A 12,189-nucleotide genomic window follows, 5' to 3' on the forward strand; every position below is an offset into this window, starting at 1 on the left:
CATCACAATGGTGCTTTTATTTTACTTGAAGTTGTTCTTATGAAGGTCATCACTGATTTGCTGTCTCTCTAGTCCAAATGTCTTTGATCAGCCCTTTCTCAATTTCTGTGTGGCTTTTAATCTTAGTGACTAACTTGTCTTCTTGGAATACTTATCTTTTAGTTTTCATAGTATACTTGACTTTGAAACTCTTAATATCTATGACTATCATTTTTCTTAAATTCACTATAGTTCACAGTTTTAGCAAACAGCTGTATACCCACTTGATTTCTAATATTTTATATTTAGCATTCTCCTTTCTCTAAAACTTATTTTACAATTTTGAACTCTTCAGTAGTCATTTCTACCCAAATGTTCAAACTGGCCATGTCTCTGAAAGATTATTAATTTTTATTCTCAAACTTGCTATTGCCCATTACCTCATCTGCATGTCTCAGAGAAAAAGCATTTTCAGATTCTCGATTGCTAAGGCTCAAAACTTGTGTGAGGTGATTACCTATTTGTCATCTGTGTTGGAGCTCCTCCTTCTGGGAAACTATTCTTTCCAGTTCCACAGTCAAACAGATGCACCCAATCTCCTGGTCTAAGTGTGAACATATGACCTAAAGTGAGCCACTGAGAATCACACTCTGCTTATTTTATCTGAAGCATATAGAAAAGATGCTCCATTTGGATGGAGATTTTCCATACTCTAGGATAATGTAATTCTGGAGGATCCAGGAGCCTGCTTCACAACCACATATACACAGCCTGCCTGCAAAGGAAGTCAGTAAGAAAGAAGCTGTCCTGAGAAAGAGTAAGAGACAGATTGTCTTGCTTCAAATATATGAACCAATAAATGTTCATTTTTGTTTAAGCAAGTTAGAGTTGGCTTCCTGTCACTTGTAATCTACAGAATCCTGACTGAGGCCCTGCTTCTTATATTTGACTGTTCTCTGATCCAATTCCTGTTGATTCCACCCTTGTGAAATCATCTTCTGTGTATTATCACAGCTACCACCTAACTCAGAACTTCATCACCTGTCACCCAGAGTAAAGCAATAGCCACCCACTTGTACAACTTCATTTTCTAATCAATCTTATTTACGGTTGCCAGAACTCTCTTTCTAGATTACAGTTTTGATTTTGTCAAATTTGTTTGCTTGTCATTCAAGGCCACTCACACTGTGTCTGTATTTATCTATAAAGATTTATCTCTCAAGCCACTATTTCTTGTGGCAGAACAAAGTGCTTAAGAGCACAACCCCTGGAACCAGATTCTGGAGTTTAAATTAAGGATCTACCACTTCTTAGCCATGTGAATTGAGCAAATTTCTTAATATCTGTATGTATAATGTTCTTCATTGGTTCCATGAAGATAATAACACTCACCTCATGATGTCATTATGGGTATTAAAGTAATCAATATTCATAAAGCATAGTAAATATGTATGTGTTAAAGAAAATAAAATTCTTCAAGGAAGGGAATGTTTTATCTTGTTTTTTGGTAGTCTTTGTGCCTAAAAAATTCCAATGCATGGGAAACACCCATTTACTGAATGAATGAGTGAATGAATAAATGAATGACTTGGCTTCTCCTTTCTCTCCAAGCAAACAAACCTCCTGCTCCCCAAGAATGCCAACACCCATGTCTCTACTTTTGTGCCTTCAAGCATACCATACATATTTGTTCTAGAGAATACTTCTTTCCACTTTAAATATGAAATAATCTTCATACTTCAATACCTTACTCAAATGCTGCTTTAAAGAGATCATCTTAGACTCTTCAAACCAAAACAATCTACCCCCCTGCAAAAACAAAAGCAAATGAAAAAAAAACAACCCTGAGTTATCTAGATTTCTCTAATGTACCTGTATTTTCATCCTTGCATAAGATTGATTTATGTATGTGCATTATTTTCTCTCTAAAGGTTAAATTATTACAGGTGATGGAAGAAGGATTCTCTTTGCAGTGTTCCATGGCACTTAACACTGGGACTTGCAGGAGGTAGACATTTAGTATTCATTTTTTAGTTACTATAACTGTCATGTATACATAATGAGATTTATTACTAGTATGAATAAAGGATATGTCACTAACGATTCTCTAATTGGAGTATGAAGAATAAATGTCACAATAGTAGAGAACCAAATTCTCTATTAGAGAACCAAATAGGCCAAAGGTTTTAGGTTTAACTAAACCTGATCAGATTTCATTCAGACTTTACCCAGGAGCTAAAAATTTGGCTTTGACTGTTTATAGTGAAGAAAAGATATAGAAGGCTTAATACAAAATGTAAGAAAATCAAATTACTTTGAGGTACTAGTATCATAATCAGAACATAGCTGATATCTAAGAGGCAATACTGGGGCAGTAACTGATGAAACACACATATTTAATTATAAATGGGCCCTTACATGGACCAAAAAAAAAAAAAAAGCATCTTGAAATGTCCACATAAAGTTCATATTAAGTTTTGAGTCATGTGCCTGTCACATCAATCCCACAATTCTAAGGCTATAAACTTATCTCTAGTTAGGTGCAAAAAAATAAGCAGGTAAATAAGAATTAAGAAATAAGATAAAAATAGGAATAATAACACAACCCAGAAATAAATTTAAATTCACAGATTTAGCAGAGCATTTGTTACATGTGTACAAGTCCCAATTACTTGGGAGTCTGAAGCTGTAGGATCACATAAACCAGGAGCTCATGACTAGCTTGGGTAACATAGTGAGACACTGTCTGAAAAAAATAAAATTAAAAAATGAATTAATAGATTTGGCATATTATACCCAGTTTTAAAAGAAGAATATGAATTATATATATATATATATATATATATATATATATATATATATATATATATATATTTGTGTGTGTGTGTGTGTGTGTGTGTGTGTATAACTATGAGTGTGTGTATATATGTATGGCTAATTACAGAATTTATATATTATGTATATTTATATTTATATATATTGATTTATTTGTGTGGTACTGGGATTGAACCTAGAGGCACTCTACATCTATATCCCAGCCCTGACTTAAAGTTTTTTGAGATGGGTTCCTACTATGTTGCTCTGGCTAGACTCAAACTTGTGATCCTTCTGCCTTAATCTTCTTAGTAAATGGGAATATAGTCACATACCACCATACACAGCCATGATTGTATTTTACGTCTTTAGTTGATACAGTCATAAAAGCACTAAGAGACTCTCCTATGTTAGAATTGTTAAAGACTTTCACTACTTGAGTTTATAATCAAAGTTCAAATACTTGGTGAATCCCATTGGCTATATGAGATTTAGTAGTTGTTAATACAATTAATGCTGATAATTAGAAAATGGTAATCAAATTGAAAATTTGGTAATGTACTAGTGGAAAATATTCTTGTTATTGCATACTGCTCCTTCAATGCTTATGGATCTATCACAGACTGAAGTGTGGGTTTTCCAATAATGAATCATAGCTGTAATATGTAGTTTTAATCTATAATTGCTTTATAAATGAAGAATGAAAAAATACTGTATAACTAAAGTTTTCTCTATATATTGAAAAAAGATTTGGAAATAAGAAAATTATTACATATTTTAGGCAAATAAACAAAGGTTATATAATCACTTTTGAAAAGAAATTTTTTTAAAAAGGAAGTTCTTGAGTAAAATAGGCAATGAAAGAATATGACTAGAACCCTCTGAGGTGCTCTTTACTACAACTATCAACTATATTAGTTTTTTGTCAAACACACACTTGTTTTACTTATTTACCTCTTTGAGAACCCTCTCTCCGAATACTATCACATTCTGAGGTACAATGGATTAGGATTTCAACATATAATCTTTGGGACAATCAGCTACCCCCATGATAATAAAAAATATTTCGTTTTATTTTATTAGTGAAAAATTGTCTCTTTATAAATTTGTCTCAAGATCTAAAGATGAAGAAAAAACAACTTCATTCATTATGTTAAAGAAAAAAATAATCCGTCTGTATATCTATTCTTAATAATCATGTAGATATGGAAATAAAAAATCATATATGAATGTCCACATGAGTCTAACATAAGATGTACCCTGAAGTTTACATACAACACTAAACTACAAATGAATTCCAACATTACTCCATATATATAAAAACAATCTTTTAGTTCATTTTTTTCATTTATAAATCTAGGTAAAATAAAGTTCTTATTATAGCAGTACCCTAAATTATTCACAAGCAAGGTTGTAAAATGTCAAAATGTACTCTAAATAACCTTTCCTTTCCATTCATAAATATTTCTTGGAAAAGGCATTATCATTTGCCTCCCTATCAAAATATTGTTGGTTTATGCTCAGACATTACTCAGGTGTGCAAACTGGCACAGTTTCCCTGGAAAGATTAGGCCATGTCTATCAAAATTAAGTTAACCTGCAAATTCTAATCCTAAAAAATGTATCCTACCTCTCCTTGAATGAAACTGTGCAATTACAGAGTATTCCTTGTGGCACTGTTCATAAAAGCAAAAAATTGAAATGTCTTTTAACATTTGATCAATAGAAGACTATATAGTTAAATACAATATAGCAGAAAGAAAGAACGAAGAATTTATTTCAGTGTTGACATAGAAATTTCTCCAAAGTTTATTGACAACTGAAAAAAGTAAGATACATAGGACTTTTTAATCAGAGAATAATAATATACATCTAAATTCATTTCCATTTAAAAAAAATGGAAGAACACAGAAAGTACCAATAAAGGGATTTACCTGTGTAAGTAGGAAGAAAAGACAAAGCAAGGACAAAATTTCTCAACAAAGTTTTTCATATTGTTTGGTTTCTAATCATTTGAATGTATGATTTCCTGACAGAGAGGAATTTTAAAAAATATACTTTATCCACTATAATGTCAGTAAAAAAGGGTAAATTTTTAGGTATATTCAGGTGGGATGTATGTACATCTCATTGCGTCTAGAAAATTCCATTTCATATGTCAGATTCTTGTATCCTATATAGTCAAACATTTGTATCAGAAGACATTCTAGATTGGACAGAAGATTATGTAATAATCCCACTTATTGAGTATCTAACTATGTGCCAGGTATATTGTTCAGACAATAAAGCCTGTTTTAACAGGCTGATTTTGGTTTTATTATGATAAAATTTATGTAACAAAATTCTGTCATTTGAGTCATTTTAAAATGTAAAAATCTTTGGTATTTGGTACATTCACAATGTTGTGCAGCCATCACCACTATCTAGTTCCAGAATATTTTCATTGCCTAAATAATTTTTTAATGCAGTAACTATCTTTCTGTATCATATATTCAGAAGAAAAAATAGAAAGGCTTTTAGAATTCTTATACATAAAGTTCATAAGAGGGGGACTAAGAGTGACCTGATGGGGGCAGATTAAATGATACTAGAAAAGCACGTGGTATTTCATGGCATTTCATTACAAACATTAGGAATGTCAGTGACTAAGAGCATAATTTAAGAAATGGAACTGAAGTTCTTGAAAGGGAATTTGCCAAATGCCCTAAAACAGAAAGTGATCAAATTAAACATATAGTAGCTTTCATTGATGATCTTTAGTTTCTAAGACAAAGGAAAAGAAAATTAAATATTTGAAAGCCTACTCTGTTCTGGTCAGTCAAATCTTCAGAATAAACATAACATGGAGATATTAGAAAACATCTTTTTGATGAGAAAATAGGCTTTCATGTGACTAAGTGACTTGTCAAAGCAGTAGAATAAAAATTAATGGAGCTGGGCAAGGATTGTAGCTGAGTGGTAGAGGACTTGCCTTGCAGGTGTAAGGCACTGTGTTTGATCCTCAGCACCACATAAAAATAAATAAATAAATAAATAAAATAAAGGTATTGTGTTCATGTACAACTAAAAAAAATTAAAATAAATAATGAAGCTCACAATCAAAACTGATTCTCTCCTAGTAAGTGCAAGGTGCTTCTCATTTTCCAGACATGCAAGGCAACAGCATCCCACTCAGGTTCTCTTAGAAGAAAGTCCTACATGTACACAACAGAGGCTGAGACCAGGCAGATTTAGATGGTTTCTAAGAAGGAAATGCTGCAAAATAAACCAGGAACATCACAATAAAGGTTTCCTCACTTCTTTATAAAGTGTCACTTTAAGGATGGTGCTTCACTTTATTTCATATGATACGGATGGCACAGGGGAAGTCACTGAAAACTCATATTTATTTATTTGTATTTCTATATCTTAGACCTGTTAACATTTACAAAGAAAAGGAATTTTTTTTTTCTAAATTGCATCTCAATCTTAACCTTTCTTCTTGGGTTTTATTACAGTATAAATTTAGAATTTTCACTTAAAAATATTATTCCTAAGATTCTTAATGTTTTCACATATGATTGAGTAAAGTTTCATAATTATCATCATAAAAATTCAAGGATATTTTGAAATTGACTTTAATTCATTTCCATACAATGAAAAAAGATTGATAGAAAAGCTCATTAACAGTGAGTCCAGGTAAATGTATTAGCAGTTAATTTAGAATGATTTAAGGAAATTTTCTTTGGTATTTTTCTTAAGAAAACAGCCCCCAGTAAATCTAAGGAGATTAAGAAAAACATTTGTATTAAATTAGCCTGAGATATATTTAAGACTCTATATTATTAAACATTAAATATTAGAAAATTATATATAGCAAAACCACATGTAAGTTTTATACAACAGATAAGTTAAAATAAATACAGTGTTGTTTCCCACCTAATAAAATAGGTATGTATATAAATTGAGATACACAGACATTATTTAGTGAGAAGAAAAAACTTCAGGTTCTTAATAAAATTGAAAGATAATTCAGAAAAGTGAAGAATGTAAAATAGTGCATTTCTTTGCATTGCTATTTGGAATTTCTAAATCAACTTTTTAGAAGGAGGATGAAGCTCTGATGTTTACAGTCTCAGTTTCAGAACTAAAATTTTTGCCATTAAAAATAGGCTAAGCTAGTCATAATAAAATGAACTTAAAATGATGTCTAATTGTCTACCTCAAAAATTTCATTTTTAGAAATGATTCATTTACTATGAGCTCTCTAATTCATTTCAATTAATAGCAATCAATAGAAATCCAGTTTTGTGAATTCACCATAATATCCACAGAATTTTCAAATAAGTGAAAGTGAATTTATTATTCAAAGCTCTCAAGTTTCTCAGATCACAGCTCTACTCTTTTTTAAATTTTTATTTTTTCCCCACTGGCTGCTCTGAAAACCATCCTTGCATTGTTTCTAGGTCCAGCTCCCCACTTGCTGCAACCACCTCCACTGGGCACCTCCACCACCGCTGCTGCAGACTCTGGGAGCTTTATCTCCAGAGTCCCTCTAGTTTCCTTTTTAACCACCAGCGTGCCCCACCATGTCAGAGGAGGCCGTGGACACTAGCTCTGAAGTCACCACCAAGGACTTAAAGGAGATGAAGGAAGTTGTGGAGGGGGCAGAGAATGGAAGAGATGCCCTTGCTAATGGGAATGTTAATGAGGAAAATGGAAACAGGAGGCTGACAATGAGGTAGATGAAGAAGAGGAAGAGAGTGGTGAGGAAGAGGAGGATGAGGAGGAAGGTGATGGTGAGGAAGAGGATGGAGATGAAGATGAGGAGGCTGAGGCAGCTACGGGCAAACGGGCAGCTGAAGATCACGAGGATGATGATGTTGATACCAAGAAGCAAAAGACCGATGAGGATGACTAAACAGCAAAAAAGGAAAAGTTAAACGAAAAATAAAAGGCCACCGTGACCTATTCACTCTCCACTTCCCCTCTCAGAATCCGAATGTGGTCACCTTGGAGTAGAGAGGCCGGCCTGCCCCGCCCCCAACCAAGGGCAGTGCCACCTGCAGATGACACGCGCTCTTCACCACCAACCAAAACCACAACGTGAATTTGCAACAGGGGAGGGAAAAAGAACCAAACCTTCCAAGGCCCTGCTTTTTTTTCTTAAAAGTACTTTAAAAAAGGACAATTTGTTTGTATTTTTTATTTACATTTTATATTTTTCTACATATTGTTAGAGGTCAGCCATTTTTAATGATCTGGTATGACCAAACCAGCCTTTGGAGCGTTCTCCATTCTACTTCTGACTTTACTTGTGGATTGATCATGTTCATTATAATCTCAAAGGAAAAAAAAATAACTTGTTAAAAAAAAAAAAAAAAGCAAAAACAACACACACAAAAAAACAATCTTATTCCAAGCATTCCAATAACTTTTTTGTTTATGTACTTTTACTGTGCTCTAAATAGTTGGTTTGTATGAGATGGTTAAAAAGGCCAAAGATATAAAGATTTATTTCTTCCCCCCCCCCCTTTTTGTCTATGAAGTTGCTGTTTATTTTTTTGGCCTGTTTGATGTATGTGTGAAACAATAAACCGGAATTTTATTTTGCTGAGTTGTTCTAATAAATAAATGAATAAATAAATAAATGAATAAATTTTTATTTGTAGAGGGACACAATATCGTTATTTTATTTACTTATGTGGTGCTGAGCTTCAAACCCAGTGATCCATGCATGAAAAGCAATTGCTCTACCACTGAGCTACAACCCCAGCCCACACAGCTTTACTCTTAAAAATTTTTTTTCCAATCCTGAAAATCTGGATGAACTAAACTTCAATATAATGAAATTAAACTTAAAAATAAAATTTTACTTTGGTATTTGGTAGTCAATCCTTTGGATTTGTTGAATCTTAAGAATTTATAAGAAACTTTTCACATTATATATCATAATGTTCATGGAATCCATTTTTTCCCTCAAATCACAACTTTTATAAAATTTAAATATGAAGAAAAAGTAGCAGGATAGTTTTCTTCCTTTTTAAATAACATCTATTTTAACTACAAACTAACTTTTATGATTGACAAAGTATTTACGTAAAAAATGGTGATTTTAATTTCTTGATTTCTATAATGTGAATGTTCAGATGACTTAAAAATGTGTTATTATACATAAGATAGTATATTTAGAGTCACCAATAATTGGTTCATAGAACTTGAAGTAAGAGTTTTTGAAAATTATTTGGATTAGGACTAAAGAAAGAAAGCACAGATGGTCCTACCAGGTCATTTATGAGCAATGTGATGTAAAATAAAATATGTGATCAGAAAATATTCTTTGAAACTATTATCTCAAAGGATTTCTCATGTTAAAGGTTAAGAAACTGAATGCCAGAAAATTTACCCATAAAGTTATATAACAAATTAATAACAATAGTCTCAAATTTATCCCAAATCATTGAATACTCATTCCATTTTTTCTCTTCTGAAAAGGAGAGATCCAAACATTAGAGACCTTATCTCAGGTCCTGACATGGCCTGAAGGAAATAAGGTCAATAATATATACCAATGTTTCTTCCACACCTGTTCTTTATCATGCTCTTCACCCCATGTTGGTCATCATAATTCCAACAGATTTGAAATAAGAAGGAATATCTTTATTTTCGTATTCTTATTATTTCTAGTCTCTGGCATTTAGAAAATCGATTGGGACATGATAAATAAAGAATTCCAAAACTATTAAATATTTTTAGTTATAAGAAAGAGTAGGTACAGAACTACTATAAGTGGTGCCAACTAGGATAGAGAACCAGTTTAGGGCAATCTATCTTAGATTATTCAAGCATCATTCTCAAATAAATACTAGGGAAGGAATAATAATCAATCAGTTATTTGGAAACTAAAAGACTTTCTCTCATCTTTCTAAATATTTCATGCCCAACAATATTAATTTATTACTTTCTTTGTGAGAGGTACCCTACCAGTGCTTTCCAAGTATTTACAATATTGTATTTGATAACAAAACAAAACTCTGTTTCCCCAATTTGTACAGGGACAAACTCAAACTTAGTGATGATTTGTACTCAGGCTGCCTGATCCTGATCCAGTACTAAGGCTTGCAACACTTACCTAAATGGCACACGCATTGCAAAAACTTACTTCTACTTTTTATAGGATGGCTATTTCTACAAAATTAATCTAGAGAAAAAAATACAGTGCTGATCTCAAGAATTTAGATTAATCATTTTGATATACAACTCATTATCAGCCATTTGTTCTCATTACAATTAGAAACTCACCCTTATTTTTCAAATTTACCTATTATTTACTCGTATTATATCAATAACCATGGCACTCATTTTTAAAGGCAAAAATTGGTGTTGAACATTATAATTGATGTTTTTTTGAAAAAAATAGAGGGATAAATTAAAATCATTTAAAGAAGTTGAGACATAAACAAAACATATAATGGAAAAGTGTGAAATCTAGGACTAGTTATTCATTTGTTCAACAGGTGACAAATTGGTGATTGGATAGCCATAAAACTATTTTCTGAAAAAATGAGGCAGGTTAAACACATTTGTGAATCTCTTCTCCTTCCTGCAATCTTCAATCTAGATAAAAATAATAAAAACTATCCAAGACTCTCAAATACACAAAGAGAAAGAGAGATGCAAATAGAAGAGCTAGAAAGTGAGAAATTGAGTGGAGAATGATTTAGTTAGAAAAGGAAATAACAATGAAATTTGTGCAGAGGGCACAAGCAGATTCAATTTGCCAAACAGAAATTCACATAAGCTCAGGACTTGAAGGTCCCCAGAGAACACATCAAGGGAATGAGGCATGACTTGGGAAATGGGAATTTGTTGCAAGACTATATATGGAAAAGTCAATGTCCCTTCTATTTGTGGACCCTCTTTCATGTAGAAGCACCCATTTTTACGTAGAAAACTGAACGAATGAGACACAATGGAATGGCTTGGTCTTCATTACATGCCAGGCACTGTGTAGGGGGGATGAACTTTTCTAAAGTTTTAACAGATAATAAAAATTATCAGAACTATGGGGAAAAACTCCAACATGACAAAGAAATACCAACATAAACTAAGTTTAGAAAATAAATTGTTATAAAGGCAATGTATGTACAAGAAGAAAGAATCAAAAAGGTAAGAGAAAGAGAAAGTACAACTTTGTCTGATAAAAAAGATTTTAAAAAAAGAGGGAAAAAGGGAGGATGAGAGAGTCAGCTTTGAGAAAGATACAGCCTTGAGAAAGGAGGAAGAAATCCTTTTGGAGGAAGAGAGGTTTTCTCCAAGAAATTGTTTTTAAATTAAATCGTTTTTTTTTTTTTTTTTGTCAAGAAAGGCAGAGAGATGAGAAATTTGAAGAAAACAATATGAGAGACAGTCTTGGTCTCTCACAGCCAGTAATGAGGAATTTTATATAAAAGAACAAAACAAATATAAAATGGAAAAATAGAAAAAAATTCTAAGGAAATTCACCACCTATGAAGGACACACAGAGTGTCTCACCCACTATGTGCAGAAGTGTCCTCAGGAAGGGACCTTTAACTTCAGAACAGCAAGAATAACCATGCTACAATGCTGCCAAAGGAAAAGAAGTTTCTTTTTAACAGAAGCATCCAGAATTACACTGTATTCTAATTAGCAATATGGGAATCTAAAAAATAATGAAGGAATGTCTTTTGAATTTTGAAAGAATTTAATCTTCAATCTAGATAATACACCAAATCAAATAATACAGATCAGGTCAATAAATAAAACATAGTGGGCCCTGTGATGCTTTATGGTGAACTGATGTAATGTGGAAAATGAGTGTGTATGATCGTGAGCAGTAAATAGTTAATATAGTCAGTCCACTGATGAATACTTAGAATTTCCCACAGTTAAAAAAAAATTTTGAGAGTATTAGATGATCCCTATTTTATAAGAGTTCTGACAACTTCAGTCTTGTTTTTAAGAGAGCTGAACCCAAACAATACAGATATGAATTTGGTAGACAAAGTCAATCTTTCTTCTCTTTTCTAAAATGGAAATAGGTTTATTTTTTTCTGATTAGCTAATGTATATGCTTAATATATTAATCAAGAAGATAGGGAAAGTGCAAATAAGAATTAAATCAGCATAAAGGCTACAACCCCATAGATATCACCTAAGTTATTCATTATTTAGTTATTAACATTTATATGAGTATATACATATAAATATTTCTTGAATATAAACATATTAAATTGTATACCTGCATTTATATATGTGTATATATATATATATATATATATATATATCTTAACATACTCATAAATATAACATCTGTAATGAACCATGTATTTTCACATTAAAGTATATCATGAACTTATTTTCCATGTAAACAATAGCACATCACAACATATTTAA

The 12,189-nt window shown here is 32.0% G+C and overlaps 1 protein-coding gene and 1 pseudogene across 1 annotated transcript in view; one reads left to right on the plus strand and one right to left on the minus strand.

The window, feature by feature from the left end:
• The window catches only part of Naaladl2 (N-acetylated alpha-linked acidic dipeptidase like 2), a 645,091-nt gene that overhangs the window by 255,907 nt on the left and 376,995 nt on the right, over positions 1-12,189 (minus strand). The gene's annotated exons all lie outside the window — the stretch shown is intronic.
• Positions 7,362-7,693, plus strand: LOC143408887 (prothymosin alpha pseudogene; annotated as a pseudogene).

This window comes from Callospermophilus lateralis, chromosome 10 (assembly GCF_048772815.1).
Source record: "Callospermophilus lateralis isolate mCalLat2 chromosome 10, mCalLat2.hap1, whole genome shotgun sequence".
Classification (NCBI taxonomy): domain Eukaryota; kingdom Metazoa; phylum Chordata; class Mammalia; order Rodentia; family Sciuridae; genus Callospermophilus; species Callospermophilus lateralis.